Source organism: Camelus bactrianus, chromosome 20 (genome assembly GCF_048773025.1).
Source record: "Camelus bactrianus isolate YW-2024 breed Bactrian camel chromosome 20, ASM4877302v1, whole genome shotgun sequence".
Lineage (NCBI taxonomy): Eukaryota > Metazoa > Chordata > Mammalia > Artiodactyla > Camelidae > Camelus > Camelus bactrianus.
In genome coordinates, this window is record NC_133558.1 from 18039566 (window position 1) to 18059595 (window position 20030).

Genomic DNA, 20030 nt, shown 5'->3' on the forward strand with positions numbered 1-20030 from the left:
GATACCATACATGTACAAAGGATCCCAAGAGACTACTATAAACAATTATATGCCAACAAATTGGACAACCTAGAAGAAATGGATAAATTTCTAGCAATACAATGTACTAAGACAGGATCATGAAGAAATAGAAAATCTGAACAGATCACTTATTAGTAATAGAACTGAATTAGTAATCAAAAAACTCCCAACAAAGAAAAGTCCAGGACAAGATGGCTTCACTGGTGAACTCAATCAAACATTCAAAGAACAATAATACTAATCATTCCCAAATGCTTCCCAAAAATAGAAGAGGAGAGAACACTTCCAAACTCATTTTATGAGGCCAACATTACCCTGATAATGGTAATGTTGGTAAGGCAGACAGGGACAGAACAAGAAAAGAAAATGACAGGCCAATATTCCTGATGAACATAGATGTGAAAATCCTCAATAAAATATTAACAGACCAAATTCAACAGTACATTAAATGGATCATATATTAAGATTAAATTTATTTAGTCCAGGGATGCAAGGATGGTTCAACATCCACAAATCAATGTGTGATATACCACATTAACAAAATAAAGGATAAAAGTCATGTGATCATCTCCGTAGGTGCAGAAAAACCATTTGACACAATTGAATATCTATTCATGATAAAAACTAATAACAAAGTGAATATAGAAGACATGTACCTCAACGTAATAAAGGCCAAATGAAAAACCCAGAACTAACATCATACTCAACAGTGAAAAGCTTGTCATCTAAGATCAGGGACAAGACAAGAATGACCACTGTTGGCTTTCATTCAATTTAGTACTGAAAGTCTTAGCCAGAGAAATTGGGCAACAAAAAGAAATAAAAGGCATCCAAATTGGAAAGGAAGAAATAAAATTGTCTCTTTATAGATGGCATGATAACATATATAGAAAACACTAATGACTTCACATACACACACACAGACACACACACACACAAACTGTTAGAACTAATACATTCAGTAAAGTTGCAGAATACAAAATTAATATACAGAAGTCAATTGTGTTTATACTAGTAACAAACTATCAGAAAGAGAAATTGAGAAAAAAAATCCCATTTATGATAGCACTGAAAAGAATAAAACGCTTAGAAATAAATTTAGCCAAGAAGGTGAAGGATCTGTACACTGAAAACTATAAGTCGTTGATGCAAGAAATTGAAGAAGACACAAATAAATGGAGAAATATTCCATGCTCATGAATAGGAAGAATTAATATTGTTAAAATTCCCATACTACCCAAAGCAATCTATAGACTCAGTGCAATCTTTATCATAATTCCAATGGTGTTTTTCATACACACACACAGATTCCTATAATTTGTTAGGAACCACAAAAGACCCTGAATAGCCAAAACAATCTTGAGAAAGAAGAACAAAACTGGAGGAATCACACTTTCTGATCTCAAACTATATGACACATCTATAGTAATCAAAACAGTATGATATTGGCATAAAAACAGACACATACGTGAATGGAACAGAATAGAGAGGCCAGATATAAACCCATGAATAGACAATCAATTAATTTTAGACAAAGGAGCCAAGAATATACAGTGAGTAAGGGATAGCCTATTCAATAAGCAGTGTCGGGAAAACAGGATAGCTATATGCAAAAGTATGAAAGTAGACCCTTATCTCATCCTATAACAAAAACCAACTCAAAAAGGATTAAAAACTTGAATATAGGATCCAAAATTTTTAAATTCCTAGAAGAAAACATAGGGGGTAATCTCCTTGACCCCAGTCTTGGCAATGATTTTTTTTTGGGGACTTGACCCTCAAAACAAAGGCAACAAAAGCAGAAACAAGCAAGTGGGACTACATCAAACTAAAAAGCTTTTGCACAGCAAAGGAAACCATCAACTAAATGAAAAGACAACCTATGGAATAGGAGAAAATATTTGCAAGCCACATATCCAATAAGGGGTTAGTATCCAAATATACAAGGAACTCTTACAACTCAATAGCAGAAAAATAAATAGCCCAATTAAAAACTGGGCAAAAGAACTGAGTAGACATTTTTCCAGAGAAGACATACAGAAGGCCTTGTGTATCAGGTACATGGGAAGGTATTCAACACGCTAATCATCAGGGAAATGCAAATCAAAACCACAATGAGATATTACCTCATATTTGCTAGAATGGCTCTCTGTATTTTGGGCACAATTTTTATGTAAACCTAAAAATTCTGTAAAGAATACAGTCTATTTTAAAAAGTAAACATAGGAGGTAATGTCATTATGAATAACCCTAGCTGTTTCAAAAGTGGAAAGACTTTTTTTAAAATCTTAAAATAGTCAAGGACATAATAGAAGGAGATAGTCCTATTCACTAAATTCTGCCATTTTGGGAAGTAATGAACTGAATTGTCATCATAATGGGAAAGCATGTAATGGTGGGGGTTTAGGGATGGATTTTATATTTTATACTTTAACCCATAATACTGAAGTTAAACAAAAGCCAGCAACAAAACCAAACCAAGAATGTTCAAGTAACCAAAACATACATATAACCTATAAAACAGCAATTCGACCTATGTATCTATCTATCTAATAAATCAATGATTATTTTCACCTAAGACCGTGCACAAGAAGGTTCAGTGCATTTTATAATAACCCAAAATTGAAAACCAAATGCCCATCAGCATTAGAATGGACAAGTAAACTGTAGTATATCCATAAAATGGAAGCCAATCAATAAGAACCAACTGCTTTTACAGATAAAAACATACATGCATCTTGGGGGAGGGATAAATTAGGAGTTTGAGATTAATAGACGCACACTACTATATATATATAAATCGATAAACAACTAGGACCTACTATATAGCACAGGGAACTATACTCAATATCTTGTAATAACCCATAATGGGAACAAAGATGCAAAAGAATTTATTTATATAAATATATAAATTATACACACACACATATACATACATATATATACACACACATATATATAAAACTTTGCTGTACACCTGAAACTAACACAACATTGTAAATCAACTATACTTCAATTTAAAAAAATAGATGGATCTCAAAGACAGTATTCAGTGAAAGAAGCCAGAGTTCAGAACAGTGGCTAAATTTAGAAGGGTATCAAATGAGAGGGAACATGAGAGAGCATGCATGGTTACAAAGGGATATAAACTTGTAAAAATCATTACATTGTATATTTAGGATTTGAGTACGTTACTGTATATAATTGATAACTTAATAGAATAGAAAGGGAAAGTAATAAAAACAACTGAAAGAGTAAAATATACTTAAGCGCCAAGCTAGATATGATTCCAAACGGTGCTGTCTTGAATTCTAGGAAGCTTCTCGTTCCAGCATGAAGTTTTGAATCACCACACACCTATGGCTCCCCAAGTCATATCTTTAAGAGCCGTATAAAATTTTTCTTTCATCACTGTTTTTTTTCATTCTTCCTATCATAGTCAGGAGATTTTGAATATTTCCCCATTTCCTGATTTTTTGTTGGTATAATTATTTTTGAAATGGGAAATATGTTGTAGTTTAAAAAAAAAAAGACATAAAATTTTCATATTTTTTTCTGAAATGAAAAAAAGGTTGTTAAGACTACTTAAAAGGCGTAATTGACAGAAAATGGCCCGTCGGGTTGCCGAAATAGCTCAGTTGGGAGAGCGTTAGACTGAAGATCTAAAGGTCCCTGGTTCAATCCCGGGTTTCGGCAGGTAGTTTTATTCCTTTCGCAGTGTGAACTATGAGATACCCAACACCAAGTGAATGACTCTTTAGCGATAGCTTTCTATGGGAACATCAGAGATCGATATACACATTTCGAAGTGCAAAAGGATCCTCAAAAGCCGGAATGTAGTTCATCTTGACCAGTAGAGAGGACGTGTGACTATAGAAATGTTATCAGATAGATTCCTTTTTTGTGATTTTTAAGCACTCTGAAGCCTTAGCTCTTGAAACCCAGGACAAGAGCTATTGAAGACTAGAGAAATAAAACTTGGCAGAAGTCCTTGGCAAGACTTGAATACCTTAAGTTACCACTAGAAAGCCACACTTCTCCCTTGCACCAATGTCGGCTTAAAAATCAACAAGATCATTACTTGTTGATTCGTTTAGCTTTAAATTAATATATTCGGAAAATTTAACTAGGGGTCAGTCAGCAGGAAAGTTCGAAAAATACAAAAGAAATGATACAACCCCAGGAACATGTAAAGGGACATTCCCTGAGGCTGCAGGAGATTCCTTCAATTTCAGGTGATAAAACCAACAGCCTAACCGAGGATCAAAGAGCACATCTCACTTATTCTGGATCTCCGACCCAGTGCTTGGATCTGTTGATTCGCAAAATGGAATTTGAGTGACACAGAAAATGTGCTGTTAAAGAAATTTTTAATATTTAGTGTGGCACCACCGTAATCTCTCCCTTCTCAAAATGGAGCTTTCTGCCACTCTCAAAACACAAGCAAACAAACCGAACCAAACAAAAACAAAAACAAAAATTAAAAACCCAGCAGATGTACTTTGTGACTCGGGTGCTGTTGGATTGTCTGTGGATATCATCGACGCTGACGTCAATGCGTATGTTTGCGACTCTTAGAGCGGCTCCTTTCCTTAACTCCGCTCGCTTTCCTTTCCCTTGCCTTGAACTAACTTGAAAATATTAGCTCACTAAGTTGCAAGTCTTTAAAAAGAAGTTTGCAATTTGTGATTCAGTAGGGACTTGCCTCTAAAAGAGGGAGGTTCGCTGCACCACGGGAAAATCCTATTACAGTGCTGTCTCTACAAATAAACTAGGCTCAGCCTCTGCACAAAAATTTCTCTGTGGATTTTCTAGTCCAAATCCGAAGAACTGAAACATTAGAATCTATGAATATGATTTGAAGAAGTCTCTTTTGAGGGAGCTAGGTGAAGAGAAAGTTTTTAATTTTTATGTGGCGAAACACGAAAGGAATCCCGTTATCTGGTGGCCGGTTAGCTCAGTTGGTTAGAGCGTGGTGCTAATAACGCCAAGGTCGCGGGTTCGACCCCCGTACGGGCCATCGAGGGTAGGGTTTTTGGCCCTCTGCCGCTGGGTGGGCATTTCCAATCCAAGGCACCTATACCCCCAAATCTCTGCGGTTGAGAAACAGAGGTTCAGACATTCTCCTCTTCACATAAGAAGAAAGTTATGTGTTTTTGTTTCGCTTTGTTTGTTGTTGTTAAATATAAAGTAACATAAAAAGTTAGAATTTATTGAAGAAATTTGAGGGAGTAGTGTGGGAGCGAAGCGATTGTGTTTCAGGGAAAGGCTAAGGTTAAAAGAGCTACGACATATGTCTCTCTAGTTTTTGGGAAACTTCAGGAAACATTATTTTGGCGCTTTCAATCGAGAAAAGGAAGCAGGCTCAGCCTGGCCGGTGACTTAGTTGGTTAGAGCGTGGTATTAATGGCAGTAAGACCTGGACTTAGTTCTTTCTGACACCTGTACTTCTTTCTTTTCCTTGTCCCAGGCAGTTTCCAAAGTAAATGCCCGCTCCAAGTGAGGTTGCCACTTGGCTTTCACGGAAAATCTCTCCCATTAGCAGTAAAAAGCAGAGAACTGAATGCGAAACTGTAAGACCCCAGTTCTCCTTTGCAGTTGTTCACAATCCAATCGCCTTTGGTCCCCGTAGGCAGCCCGCTTGGTGGGGTGGTTCCTTTCCTTTCAGCCTCAGTGCTTCTAATAGCGCACACTGGCAACTTCAATACATTTACCCGCGATGCAGAGCGAGGATACAAACTACTCACTCGGAAATCGAATCACATATTAAGATGTTTTTGGTTTAGTTTGAGGACTTTCCCCCAACTTGGCAGTGATTTCTCCCTAGTGTCTCTGTTTTGCCTCGACGCAGAGAAAGGAGGCAGTTCTGTTCAGAGAGGCAGCTCCAAAGCTGCCTCCCCCCGTATTCCTTCACGTTCATCTTCTCCTGGAGTGTTTACTTTAAAAAATAAGGGGAGGGATTCCTGTTGGTTCTCCTGCCCCCAAAGGTGGGTTTCCCAGCTCCTGCCTATGTCCCGAAGATGGCCTGTTCAGGCTCCCTGGCGGGGTGGGGGTGGGGGTGGTGTGGGGTTGGTGGTATCCGGGATGAGTGACATCTGCCTGGATTCAGGGCCAAGCTCTGTCTAAAGGACCCAAGTGAGGCAGAGCCTTTCACACCCCATATCCTCACAACCGAACCTTTCTTAACATTTCCCCAGGAGAAGTCTCTTTTCTTTTTGCTAGAAGCCATGCGAGGAAAGAGCTGTACAAGGGAGTCCACTAGGAGTGAGGACTTTTCCCAATATTGATGGAGAAGTTACTGGTAAGATTTTTTGTTTGTTTGTTTGTTTTTCTTTAAAGCTTCTTTGATTTAAAAACCTTCCTTCAAATGGTCTTTTTTCAACCAATCTTTCTCCAGTTCAAGAAGAAATGAAACGTAGGAAGAAAATCTTTCAGGATGGGTCCTTTGATGCTTCTGAAGTCTTTTTCAGACTCAACTGATGGAAGGTTAAGGATCAGTTCCACAAAAGTACATTTGAAGGACTTTAAAAGTTACTTCAATATCCTTTTCGAAAAAAGTACCTTGGAAGTGTGAAAGAAAAACTGACCTTGCCGAGCCAGCCAGGAGTCGAACCTAGAATCTTCTGATCCGTAGTCAGACGCGTTATCCATTGCGCCACTGGCCCCAGGTTGGTAAGCTTTTTTTCGTATAAGTACTTTCATCACTATCCAAAGTTTATGCTCACCAAATGACTTGATTTTTTTTTTTTTTTTTTTTTTTTTTTGGTAAGGGATTACAACTAGAGATTGTACTGTCTTTGGAAAAGCATAGTTTCTCTTTGATTTGATTGCACAATATATTTACATAAAATGTTTTCATTGAAAGCCATGGCTAATCTTCACTTATTCTGTGACTATGCATTGAAAATTTATCTGGTGCTTAGTATGTAGCTGCCCTTATTGCTTGAACAAATCTCTATGGACTCAATAATTTGTTTCCTCACTCCGTTCCATATCCTCTCTTACCTAGCTTACGTTAGTGCCCAGTTTTGAACTCTTCATTCCTTTTTTTCTTCAGAATATTCATCTGCACACAAAATGCAATAAGGAGACAAGAATCCAACAGAAGTATACATTTTAAGAATCCCATTTGACAGAGAAACTTGGAAAACAGGAACTCATTTACTAACAAATTAAATTGGCTTAAAATTTACTTCGCTGTTCAAAGTAGGCAAAACAGCTGAAAATGCAAAAGTACTTATAAAAGAGATGAGGTTTTTTATGGGCTTGAAAGTCAAGGCAAAGTCAGAAGTGAAATCCTCTCTGTGCCTGATTTCCTAGGTGGTATAAAGTGCTTGGCAAATATGATGGAGTATTATCTCAGATTTTTATGGCTCTCACCAGCCTCTGATGTCAGGACAAATACTGAAGACTGCTACCTGGGAATACTTTAAGGAAGTTGCTGGCTTTCTATAATCACAAAGAGAAACTAGTCCTTCAAACCCCAACGTCTCCTCTATTCACTTTGCTGCTGTGATAACTCTTTCCAGATTTATTGACAACTTCATCCCAAAGCAGCTGGTATTTTTGATCGTGCTCTAACCCTGAAACTCGGTGTGGACCGTGGGGAAGGTTGGGCTCAGGACAGTCACAGAGCCTCGGACAATGAAAGGGAATGATGGGACTCAAAACCTGGCTGGCGCCCACCACCTTTAAAAATTCGGATTATAGATTGGAACTGTTACCTTAGGGATTTCTCTGCATGCCAGATGGGACAGCATTACGCTTTGTGGAAGCTTCCAACTGGAACCCAAAACAAGACCGCTGTGAGCAGGATTTGAACCTGCGCGGGGAGACCCCATTGGATTTCGAGTCCAACGCCTTAACCACTCGGCCATCACAGCTCCTGGCGGGAATATTCTCATTTAGTAGACTGAAGACAATTATTGAACATTCCCATTTGAAGTGGAAGAAGAGAGAGGACTACTGATTCATAAGCGTCCCTAAGAAAACCTTCTCCAATCAGACTTGCATATTTCACTTAATGGCAATTTTAACGTTTCAGATAGTTAGGCAAAAATTAATTAATTAAAAAAATCTTGGCAACATTTTTCATTTCAATTATTCTTTTCTTCCACAGATGTGAGGGAATTGTCTTGTTCTACCTTCGAAATGTACCTAGATCTGAAAAACTTGTCACCACCCCAACTGCTACCGCCCTGGTCCAAGAAACCTACAATTCTAACATGGAATATTGCAAAAATCTCTTAATAGGTTTCCCTCCTTCCACCCTTTCCAGCTTTACAAAACATTCTATGAAAAGCAGTCAGAGAGATCTTTTTGAACTTGAAACACTTTTTTGTCTTAGGGAACACTGCCTCAACATCAGTACCACTGTTCAGACCCATTCCCTTAAATGAAAAAAATCCAACCCTCCTTTTGTCCTGAAATATCCCTTTCCCCATTTCCTCCTAGGGAGCAATACCAATTACAAGCATAATGTTTACGAGAGTTATCTCTGGTTACTCTCCAAGTCCTCCGAGATGCTTCATACCTGGCTTTCTCTGGCTCTCCCCAAACTGACGAAATCGGTTTCATATTCCATGCTCAGTTTCACCTGCTTCATATCCATGTCTTTCCATAGGCCCATCCTTCTTCTAGAAATTTGCAACATTGTGGAACACTTTAGCCTCAGGCACTCATGGATATAAATACTGGCTCCAAATTTTACAACTTGGTGATCTTGAGCAAGTTATTTAACCTCTCCACTCCTCACCTTCTGTATCTATAAAACAAGTAAATGATTGTAAGTAACAATAGCACCTACTCCTTAGGCTTGCTTGTTAGTCTATATATGAAAAACCAATAACTACTTGATTTAATAGCTGGTAATAAGTGGCAGCTATTACTATTGTTCTGTTTCTTTCCCATGATTAGTTTCAACAACATAACATGTGAAGTGGATTAGAATATGCCACTTCAAAGTATTCCTCTTTGGCATAAGGATGGCTTTGAAGGCCATGGAGAAAAAGCAAACATAGGAAGGGCTCTCTGTCCTCTCCCTCTTTGCCTAAAAGCAGGGCACAAATGTCCCTTCGTGAAGATGTTCCATTCCCATTACCAGAAGGAGGAAAACAACCCTTATCACCAGAGATGGAAAATCGACTCCAAGATGAGTCTACACAAACAAACCTTACTAAAATAATCCTTATCTTTTCTTAGTTTCTCCATCTATTTACCTTCCCCAAGTACTGCCCCTGGAAGCCCAAATCCCTCTTTCTCTGTCTCTACTTCTCTACAATTTATTGCTCTTTGTCAAGGTTTGTTAAAACCTTTTAAATCTAACTTCTCCTTTGGGTTTTCACTTCTTTTCTGTAAAGAAGCCTCTGTACATGTAAAATTAAAATAAAAATATTAAGATCAATGAAACTTGTAAACTCTTTCTCCTATTAATCTGTCTTCTGTCAGTTTAATTCATCGGTCCCAGCTACAAACCTAAGAGGGTAGAGGAAAAGTTTTCCTCTCATGCACATGGAAATTGCAAAGATCAGAGTGTTGGGAAATTGGAGAAAATATACCCATGTACAATAGTATATTAAGGAATGAATATGTAATGTGGAGCCAGGAGTACTCATATTGAGTCATAACTCACATTAGCTCCACATTTAGGCAAGACAGGTGATCACAGCAAAATTAGGAATTCAAAATTAGGATCTCAGCTTGAAATTAGGAAAGTAATACCTTCCCCAGAGAATCATGGTAAAGGTTCAATCTTAACACCAGTATCTGTTGAGTGTCTATTATGTATTAGGTATATGCAAAGCAGTATGAATTCATTGATGAGCAAAACCGTACACTGCTCTTACCCTCATGCAATATACTACATTCCAGTGAGAGAAACAGACGATAATCAAATTATCAAACTGATAAATGTAACATGTGCAAGGAAAGAGAATATACAATACTATGAGTAATACAGGACTTTCACTTAGGGATTTTAAGAAATTCTACCCTGAAAAAATAATAATCCAGCCGAGAGCTAAGCACAGGCAAGAGATAACTAGGCAGAGAGGCAAGCACAAAGCTCTTCTGCTAGAGGGGACTTCATGTGCAATATCCAATGATAGGAGAGAGACTGATTGCCTGAAGACCCACGAGAATGGAACACAGATGGCAAGAAACGGATGGAGAAATGCTTCAGAGTCGGCATTTTGGGCAGTTATATATAATGTGCTGTGTAATATGACACCTATAACGTGCAGTACGTATTAGACTCCTAAAATTCTAGCTTCTGCCTCCTCTTCCCTTTATCTAGCCAAAATATCCAGAATATGAGATCTGGTGTGATTAACTTCTAAGGAAAAACCAATTAAATTCTCCCCCAATAAGTTTGAAAGAATTCACATCAGAAAGATCATGAGAATCCTCCTTCGTCCGCTGGTGGGACTGGTGGGAGCAAATTCTGAGCCTCTGCTTCCCATCCAGAGATCTCGGTCTCTTTTGCCCCCGTGTGGTCACCTACTGCAGGCGCGGATGTTAATTTAGTATTTGGAGACAAGACGAAATAATTTCCCTGAAAGTAGGTCAGGAAAGTGGAAGCATCCTTCTTCTAGTGTTATGTCCCTTCCAAAAGAAAAACTGTCTCCTTAAGTAATTTTTAGCAAAATATGTCATAAAACATACACAAACACGTCACCAAACTTTTCAACCGTTTCTTATTTCCGGGAAATCCTTCAAAACCACCCGCACACCTGATTTCAGGAATGGTCAGGATCCTTCCTTTCATCCGGGACCCTCTCTGCCTGCTAGGCGCCCACTTCGGGCAGCACTGGATGCCAGATGCTGAGTTTTAGGAGAACATCGTGCTGATTCCGCTGAAGAGGAGGCTCCCGGCAACAAGCTAGCGCCCCGAGTCAGCCCTGGGCCTGGGGGTGGGGGGTGGGGGGCGGGTCCAGCATTTCGAAACCACTGCTGGGGACACCCACTGGAGTTAAGTAGCCTAAGACCAAGTTCCTCGAGAAACAGTCCCAGAGGATCTTCCTGGGGTGGTGGGAACGCAGGGAAAAGAGGGGGTCCCGAAAATGCAGGTAAGGTGTAAGAGTTACTTCCAGGTACTCTTTTCTCCAGTACAGATACTCGGGGAGTTCTTGAAGGCAGGAATCTCTTCTTATTCGTCCCTCCATTCCGTCTCCTCCCCACAACTCTTCTTCCCCTTCCACGCCTGATGAGTTTTGGAACTACTGTATAGTACTTATAGTAATAATAATAACTGAGCAGTTATTGTGCAGTGGCTGCAGTTTCGAAATGGAGCACTTTTCTTCCTCGGAAGTTCAGGAGAAAGTAACTTTGCAGAAAAACCACGTCCAAGGGAGCCAGTGGGACCCGCAGGGCGCACGCAAGGTCCTGTGCAGCGGGTGTCTCCTCGGGTTGACTCTCTTCGGGTCCCTCGGCCCTTCCATGGGAAGGACGCCGAGTGCAGGAAGAGAAAGAAGGGCCCGCGACCCGAGCAGGCGGGAAGGTGGGGAGACGCGGGCTTCAGCGCAGGTGGTGTTGGGACAACTTTTCATTCTAAACTCCTGGACCTCAAAAGAAGGATATCCATTTACATTTGGAAGTCTGGTACCGCAAAGAGGAATTACAGATTGGCGGCCTAGGTAAAGGGAAAAAAAAGGACCCTTGTTTGTTTCCGCCCGGTTTAGAACCGGGGACTTCTCGCGTGTTAGGCGAACGTGATAACCACTACACTACGGAAGCCAGCCGCCGAAAAAAGGCCCCCTAAAAGTAACTATTCCTTTATATCCTAGGTCTTCAGTTTTCCATTTATTGAAATCAATATTACATAGCAGTAGACATGCATTTATCAAATATACCTGCTATAATGTTTAAAGAAACCTGTTTTAGAACAGCCAAAAAGTGGAAACTACCCCACTGCCCTCGAAAGTTTCCCAGAGAAAATGACACCAAATCTAAGACTTCATAGAAAAAGAATTACGATGGCTGTAGAGTGGTAAGAAAGTGGTGTGAATGAAGAATATAATTTAGATCATAAAAGAAATAGCATTTTAACTAGAGAGAAATCCCTTTAACAAAGAAGAAATTGTGAATGTCCACGACCTGTTCAAACTGTTTTATAGAATAACAACCTTTTATCCTTTAGTACTATTAAGTCCTCAACACTTCTGGAGGTACAGGATATCATTGATTAGATTCAGCTCCATTTTAAAGAGTTCTTTAAAATGTCAGTCTTCTGACACATTTGCATCCCCAGATGTTCAACAAAGGAGGAATTTACCTGTTGGGCCATGACAGTGAGAAGCAAGAAGCTACTTAGGATGCAATCTTTGCTTGTAGAATTCTGTGATCATTACTATGTATGGGAGAATAGGCATTTGTAGAATCTGACAAATTATTTTAAGATATATCTTAGAATGACAAAAGGAACAGAGCAGATAAAACAGAAACACCTTTGTTTTTAGAATTTGTTGTCTCTTTCAGAAATTTTGTGTAAAAAATCTGTCTAGAAAAGAGGCTAAGACTTCAGTTCTCAAAATGCTTTTTCATTTGCCTCCAAACTCTTGTTAGAACCTTTTTATATTTTGTCACCAACCATTCTTCTTTTAAGATGACATCATATTCTCCTCTTTTCAAAAATTTCAGTGATGTCCTATAGTCCAGAATCACTAAAAAAATAGAAACAACTATCATAGTACTCGATTTAAAGTTTAAATTAGGTTTTTTAGCCCTTTCTTTTATTTTTGCCGCTTACCTTCCTTTAGAATAGGGCTAAGAGCAAAAATGCAAGGGAAAAATCACAGGTTTACTAGAAGTGGTAACAAGAAAGATTCAGTGGTAGAGGATTTAAACTCACCACCATTGCCCGTGGATCTTCATCTTTAGTGCACTACCCATTGTTCCTCATAGATAATTGATAAGTACTTCTACATATTACCTTGAAATTAGAAAAGCCATTAGTCATTCAGTAGTCCATTGTAAAAAACAAAAACAAAAAAATTGAGTGTCAACTCTATTCCAAGTCTGTCCAAGGTTGCAAAACCAAAAACCTCTCAGTAACCAGGCAAATCCAAAGGCTATCTGAAAGGGCATGTTTTTAAAGCTGTTGAATCTCCATCATTTGATTCTAACGATTGGACCAAGGGGCAAATCATAGCTACGCTATCTGCTAATACCATGATTAGGACAAATATTCATAGCTCTTAAATTACTTTTCATATACATATATATTGGGGCTGCTTCTCGTGATATTATTCAATCTTTCACCCCTGTTTTACAAAGTACCACATTCTTCCCATGCAAAGCTTAAATCCTGAGTATTGGGAGATTCGGTGTCACTTTAGTTTGTAGAGAAAATTCCAGATAAATCATAAAACCTTTTTCACAAAACCAAAAAGGGAGCAATGGGAGCACGCAGGCCCCGCTGGGATTCGAACCCAGGATCTCCTGTTTACTAGACAGGCGCTTTAACCAGCTAAGCCACGGAGCCCAGCTTAATAAGTGTGTAAATTACATATTATTTACAGATAATTCCACCTATCGTTCAGCCTTAATGAGTTTAGTAATTGGTTTATCAGGTGAATTAAAACAAAAACAAAACAACAACAACAAAAAAACCTTGTATCAGTCAAAACCAAAGAAAAATATTCTTTTGGAAGAATAAATACAGGAACTAGAATGAGATGACTATCTCTTCTTGGAAAATTGTTCCAGGGTGGACACCACTGGATTCACTAGACTATAAACTTTGGCAACCAGGGTTAGAGACTTTTGTTGAACTCCCAAATAAAAATTGAAATGACTTTCTGTGAACTATCATTTTGTTTAACCACACCTGCTTTCTTCTGTTAGTGTGTTGAAGAAGGGGTTACTGATCAAAGATTAGCACGTCTGACACAGGGTTGCTGAAACAACTGTGAGTATGTGTGTTGCACCTGTCAAGTTGTCCTCCAGGAAGCGGTGATTTCTTCCACTTCAGGAATATTGGCTGCTCACGGCTTAAATCTGAGTTGGTCTCTGGGCACTGTCCTCAAGAGAAAAAAGGCACCTTGTTCCAAGTTACATCTGCCCCTGGGTGCAGCTCAAATCCAGTCTCAATTCAGAGTATTTCTGAAGGGCCATTTCAGTTTCAGATATCCCAGTGAGAACAGCTGAGGCCTCTGTTACAACATCATGTTCAACTTCTGCCTCTTCCCAATCCTGTTTCCCTCACCCTCTATTGCTGTTGATTCTAAGAGCACTCCCCATAAAACTCCTGCACACAAATCTTCATCTCAGTTTCTGTTTCCTAGGGAACTGACTTATGACAAAAAGCAAGTGACAGAGGCCTACTATCAAAGTAAGTTGGAATGTGGCCCAGGTTTTCAAAAATCACTTAACCATAGCAAGTACCCTAGTAGAACAAGAATGATAGATAATGCTAATAATATTCTGCTCTACAAACTTTCAGAATTTTCACCACAGAACAAAACAAACGAAGACACCTACTAGTAGACTCAAAGATATAAAAACTTAGGGAAAGGTGCTAAAGGACCAGAAAAATCATTTATATTTATGATGTTAAAAGCAAAGGATTGAAACGGCAAGTTAGAACATAAATGGCAAATTTAGCTAGTCAAAGGATATGATTCTCATTTCAAGGAAAAAGTGTGAATACTAAGTATTGAACACTTTTTAAAAACTAGCTATGCATATCCAAAAGGAAACATATAATATAGACATATATAGATACATATGCAAATATGTAACTTATAAGTGGAGGGAGACAACATAAAGAAGCTTTTAAAGTGCACCCAGGTCAGTTAACTTCTGAAAATGTTACTACTCCTAACTTAACAGGAATGGTCTTGATGGGAAGGAGGGAAGAAGTAAAACCCAGCAAAGAGAGCAGAGGGCGACTCAGGAATTAGCTGCTCTCCTGGTCTCTCCCTGGGTTGTCTCCTGTCCGCAGGTGGATCAGGCTCGGGCTGGAAAGGATGCACCTCGCAGTTATGCCTCTTGAAGTAGGCCTATCAGGGCCTAGGCTCCCTCCTCTCCTTTCAGATCCCAAAGTTTATCTCCGGTCCAGATAACGGACCTGACTCCGAACACTCCCTGGCTTCGACATCCCTTGTCTTTGATTGGTTCTGCCCAGGAACCTGGCCAGGTCAGATGCTCAAGAGAAGACATCCCCCTGGTTCTTTCGCTCCCGCTGACCCCAGCCCCTCGATCGGGCGCCACCAAGTGTTCGCTGACCAGCACTGCAACACCAGGGCCGTGACTTTCCCGCGCGAGCAGCGGGAGGCCGGAGATGCACAGCTGCGGTTTCAGGGTTGCAGTGACCGCGGAACCACTCAGAGGACAGGAGGCTACAGGGTGCAGGTTCCCGGGTCCCGAGGCTTCCGAGAGGAGCTGATATGCCTGGAATGGTCTCCAGGAGCGGAGAGGAATCCGGATCCCGCGCGCGGGTGTCGAGTCCTTCGAGGCCTGTGGCTGCTCCGTGGTCAGTTCCGTGATCCGCCCGTTATGGTCTCAGGAAGCCCTACTTGGGGACTTTGACGAATCTTCTTGGGTCCGAACTGGAGGTTTGAGAAAGATTAAGTTACCTCCAAAGAAAGACGCTCCCTTGAGGCAAAATAAGGAGTTTTTTCCTTCTTCCTCCTCCATTACCCAAGCCAGTGGGAAAAGATGAAAAGAATGAAAGCGACTCCTTCCCAGCATGAACTGCAAGACAATGCTGTTTAAATGTCATTTACAATTTGGAATATGGTTGGTAGCATTCGGGCCGGTTAGCTCAGTTGGTTAGAGCGTGGTGCTAATAACGCCAAGGTCGCGGGTTCGATCCCCGTACGGGCCAAGTTTACATCACAATTTTGTTCTCCAAAATGGAAACCCGCACTAACACATTAGTGTCCTCACTGCGTGAAAGAGATGAATCTCTGAATTTAGTAGAAGAACAATCACATTTCCTTCAAGCTTCCTTGCTAGCGGTTTCTGGAATCTTACTTGGGCGGAGTAAACTGAATCTTTCATAGTAGCGGCATTTGGTTTCCCCCAAGGCCTTGAACATTTTCTAGGCTCCAATCACTCCTCCAACTCAATCTCAAAACAAAATGGTAGGGGTAGAGGGTATAGCTCAGTGGCAGAGCACGTTTCCCTTCCGTTAAGGGGAAAAATTAAAAACAAAACAAAACAAAACAAATCGGTAGCACAGATCTGGCAGCTAAAAGGTACAACAGAGGGCCTTCCCCCACCCCACCCCCCCCATTTCATTTTGTTTTGTTTTCCTGTAAGGAAACTGTCTTGGAGGAAAAAACTGGATTTTTTGCGTGCTTCCTCAGAAAACAAATAGTAAAACCACCAACTCTTCATATTACTAACTCTGGGTCATTCCGCATCCCCCAGTTCCACCTAAGGGAAAACAAATTGAAAAATGAGAAAGAAAAATTGTCTGAAACTTAAACAGTATGAATGACAAAGATGTTTGTTTTATACACTCTGCACATTTATTCCAACATGAAAAGGATACACAATTTTAAATATTTTATTTTGTTTTTCTTGCATAAATAATGCATTCATGTTTCAAAAAGCAGAAACTAAAAACAGTTGCATTGAAATTTTCCCTTCCATTTTTATCCCTCATCAGTACACTTCTCACAATCACCTCCCATAGGTAAAGTTTGTCCTTAATTTTTCATTTATCCTTATTAATTTTCTTTATGCATATGCATGTAAACATATATATTAATTATTTTTCTTCTTTTTCACACAAAAGATAACACTTTCACATTTGTTTAATGTTTGAATCTTCCGTTATTTATTTCCTTCAGGCATTTGTAGAGGAGGCAAACTTTTACTTTTATCCTATTTGGGTTATTTGTGCCTGGGCCTAGAATTAAACTGACATAAGATAGATGAAAAAAAGAAAAGCATATAAATTTATTTAATACCATTTTATACGACACGGGAAACTTTGCAAGGAAGGAAGACCCAAAGAAATGGTGGGGCCTATTTTCTTTTATATTAGATTGAACAAAGTGACAATTATAGAAAAGTGACTAAACTATGCAGGGAGGCTAAAGGAAGATAAGGATTATTTTAACAAGGTCTGCTTGTGTAGAATTCTCTCAGTCTCACCTTGTCTGCTTTTTTTGGGGGGGGGAGGGGTCAGGTAATTAGGTTTATTTATATATTCTTAATGAAAGAACTGGGGATTGAACCCACAATCTTGTCCATGCTAAGCACACACTCGACCACTGAGCTATACCCTCCACCCTCCTCACCTTCTCTTGTCCTTGATGATGAGAATGTTACTTTCCTTTTGGTATAGGGAGGGCATCTTTCAGGTAGGAGTTTCAACTTCTGCTTTTAAGAAAAAGAAAAAGGTTAGAATGTTTTTCTTCTGTTTGCTGCTTTTCAAGTGCCTTTAACTCCAAACATTCAATATACCAAAGCTGCATGTTTTGGGGTGGCATGTTTTGAACTTTCTCACATACATCAGATTTTCTTCTGGACACGTAAGTAGGGTTTTTCCTCACTGTAAGGTCCTGCCTTTTGAGACTCTTTATCTTATACCCTAGCGTTATTGCAAAGAGTCTCCTACTCTCCTGGCTTCTGCTTGTAATTTTGCTTATAAGGTTGTTTTTGTTTTGCCATGCACAAAATTGTCTAAATGTAGCCAGAGTTATACATTTTTTTTTCTTTTGTGGCTTCTGGATTTTGTGTCTTTCTCACTTCAAGGGCATTAAAACAAAAAACAAACAAAAAAGTCTTCCTATTATTTCTTCTAGAATGCTTTCATTTCTTATACTACTTCATCTTTGGTCCAGCTATTTCTGTTGTTGTTGTTGTTGCAATGTATTGTTTTTCCAGTTGGCTGTTCAGTTGTCACAACACCATTTTTTGAATTATCCATCTCTTCTTCACTGATTTGAAATGCCAACTTTATTGTAAGCTAAATTCTGACCATTTTAAAGTTGAGAAAACCAGCAGATTGGTGTCTAAAAGAGAAAAGAGCCCAAAGACCACCTACTGTAATTCTGGCCTTCCTATTGACTCTTTCCCTAAACCTCAGTTTCTTCATTGGTAAAATGGAAATGTTAATTCCTAGTGCATACAGCAGTAGTGAGAATTAAAATCCATAATGTTTATAAAGTTATCTAGCAAAGTGCCTGACAGCTAGTAAATTCTCAGTACTCTTCTTTCTCTTTAAAAGGAACACCCCTGTTTTAAGAGCCATCCTTCACAGAAACCCGGAGATCAGATAGGTAAATTGCTTCTGTGGGAGAGGAGAAAGGTTTTCTCCACCCTTTTAAGGTTCCTGGCTGGATCTGAAAATTGAACTGACAAAGACAGATTAACAGGAGAAAAGCATACACATTTTTATTGACTTTTTACATGGACCTGGGAACCTTCACAAGAGGATGAAGACGGGAAGAAGTGACCAAAGCAGGAATCTTTTATACCTTATAGACAAGGAAATAATAAATTCGTGGAGAATTGACAAGACAAAGAGGTTTCAGCTATGGATAGTAAATGGTGAAGAAGTGACTAGGAAGAAAATGGTTAATTTAGCAAGGTTTGTACAGATTTCTCCACCTCCAGCTCCCTGTCTCTGGTGATAAGAATGTCTTCCTCCTGGTACAAGGGAGGGCACATTTCACATGGGAGTTTTGTGACCTGTTTCAGGGAAGTAGGGCAACGGGTTGGTGGGCCAGGTGGGGGAGGTGGGGGGGTCAGAGGGTCCTTCCTGCTTCTGCTGTTTGTTTTTTTTTTCTTCAAATTTTCAGTTTAAAATATTCAGTATGCCAAGGTGCCATATTTTGTGGGTAGCATGTCCTGAATCCCTTTACTGCTATGTTTTAAGAGCAAACTCAAGTTCCCACAGTTTAAACTGAATCTTTCAAGACCTGTTGGCCGCTCAGCATGTCAATTTCCCAGTCTGCCCTCTGGAATCTTAAACCTTTTCCGGGCTTCCCGGGGTAGGAGGAAGGAACCCATTCCTGAAGGCGTCAGTGTGTCTTTCCAAAAGGAATTGGTGCGTTCGAGAAGACGAAATTTCTCCTTAGAGGCAAGGTTCATTCTTGACAAAGATACAGATTTCTTTTTTTCTTTTTCCTTTAAGGAGACCGGGACTAGTGAAGATACGAAGAAATTCCAAAAAGTCAACGATATTAAAAGTATTAAACAGACCATAGTCCTTTTATATCGAGGCCGGTTAGCTCAGTTGGTTAGAGCGTGGTGCTAATAACGCCAAGGTCGCGGGTTCGATCCCCGTACGGGCCACTTTTAACTGACCGGTTTCAGGCCCAGGGCCACTTTGTTGGTATTACCCTTAGGTTGTCTAACTTTTCAGCCATCATCGACATTGCAGCCTGAAGTACCTGGGACAAATCTTCCCAATCTTGAAAATTACATCACACCAATTTCGGTCTCTTTTCCAACTGCCATATGCTTATTAGTTTAAATCTAAATTTGTAAATCAATCACCTTTAAAGGCACCTTTGATGGTGACATAATGCTTCAGATGTTTATAGTGTTGATAACATACAGCCTTAGATAAAAGGTGCCTGAGAGTTCTCTCTCCAACCCCTCCTTGTTACTCACACACGGCATCAACAGGTTTCCAATCTGTGCACAAAATAGGCAAAGTGTTTGCTTTCATAGAACTTTCGTTCTAGTGAAAGGAATGAACAAGTAAACAAATAAAGGGTCAAGATAATTTTGAATAGTGGTAAGTGTATTATACTTATGAGAAAATAAAACAAGGTGATGTGGTGAAGAAGACTGAGTGGAAAGCTATAACAGGTGGGATGGCCAGGGAAGCGCTCTCTGAAGCAATCACTTGCGATCACTTTCAAGCTGATGTGGGAATGCGGAAAAAGTCAGCAATAAATGCAAAGCACTGGAAGCACAGGCCTGGCAACTACAAAGGCCTTAAAATCAAGTGACCTTGCAATGCTGTAGGGACAGGTGGCCAACGTGGCTGGAGAAAGCTGGTAAGGGGAAGAACCTGGTACTCTGGCCTTTCCTGCCAACTT

The 20030-nt window shown here is 39.7% G+C and overlaps 7 non-coding genes across 7 annotated transcripts; 4 read left to right on the forward strand and 3 right to left on the reverse strand.

The window, feature by feature from the left end:
* Nucleotides 1-3644: 3644 nt before the first annotated feature.
* TRNAF-GAA (transfer RNA phenylalanine (anticodon GAA)) lies at nucleotides 3645-3717 on the forward strand. The gene has a single exon. It is a non-coding gene; the product is annotated as a tRNA-Phe (tRNA).
* Nucleotides 3718-4967: 1250 nt separating this feature from the next.
* TRNAI-AAU (transfer RNA isoleucine (anticodon AAU)) lies at nucleotides 4968-5041 on the forward strand. Its single transcript has one exon. It is a non-coding gene; the product is annotated as a tRNA-Ile (tRNA).
* Nucleotides 5042-6613: 1572 nt separating this feature from the next.
* TRNAR-ACG (transfer RNA arginine (anticodon ACG)) lies at nucleotides 6614-6686 on the reverse strand. The gene has a single exon. It is a non-coding gene; the product is annotated as a tRNA-Arg (tRNA).
* A 1136-nt stretch (nucleotides 6687-7822) lies between these two features.
* On the reverse strand, nucleotides 7823-7904 carry TRNAS-CGA (transfer RNA serine (anticodon CGA)). The gene has a single exon. It is a non-coding gene; the product is annotated as a tRNA-Ser (tRNA).
* A 5523-nt stretch (nucleotides 7905-13427) lies between these two features.
* On the reverse strand, nucleotides 13428-13501 carry TRNAT-AGU (transfer RNA threonine (anticodon AGU)). The gene has a single exon. It is a non-coding gene; the product is annotated as a tRNA-Thr (tRNA).
* A 2272-nt stretch (nucleotides 13502-15773) lies between these two features.
* On the forward strand, nucleotides 15774-15847 carry TRNAI-AAU (transfer RNA isoleucine (anticodon AAU)). The gene has a single exon. It is a non-coding gene; the product is annotated as a tRNA-Ile (tRNA).
* A 3354-nt stretch (nucleotides 15848-19201) lies between these two features.
* Nucleotides 19202-19275, forward strand: TRNAI-AAU (transfer RNA isoleucine (anticodon AAU)). The gene has a single exon. It is a non-coding gene; the product is annotated as a tRNA-Ile (tRNA).
* Nucleotides 19276-20030: the final 755 nt, after the last annotated feature.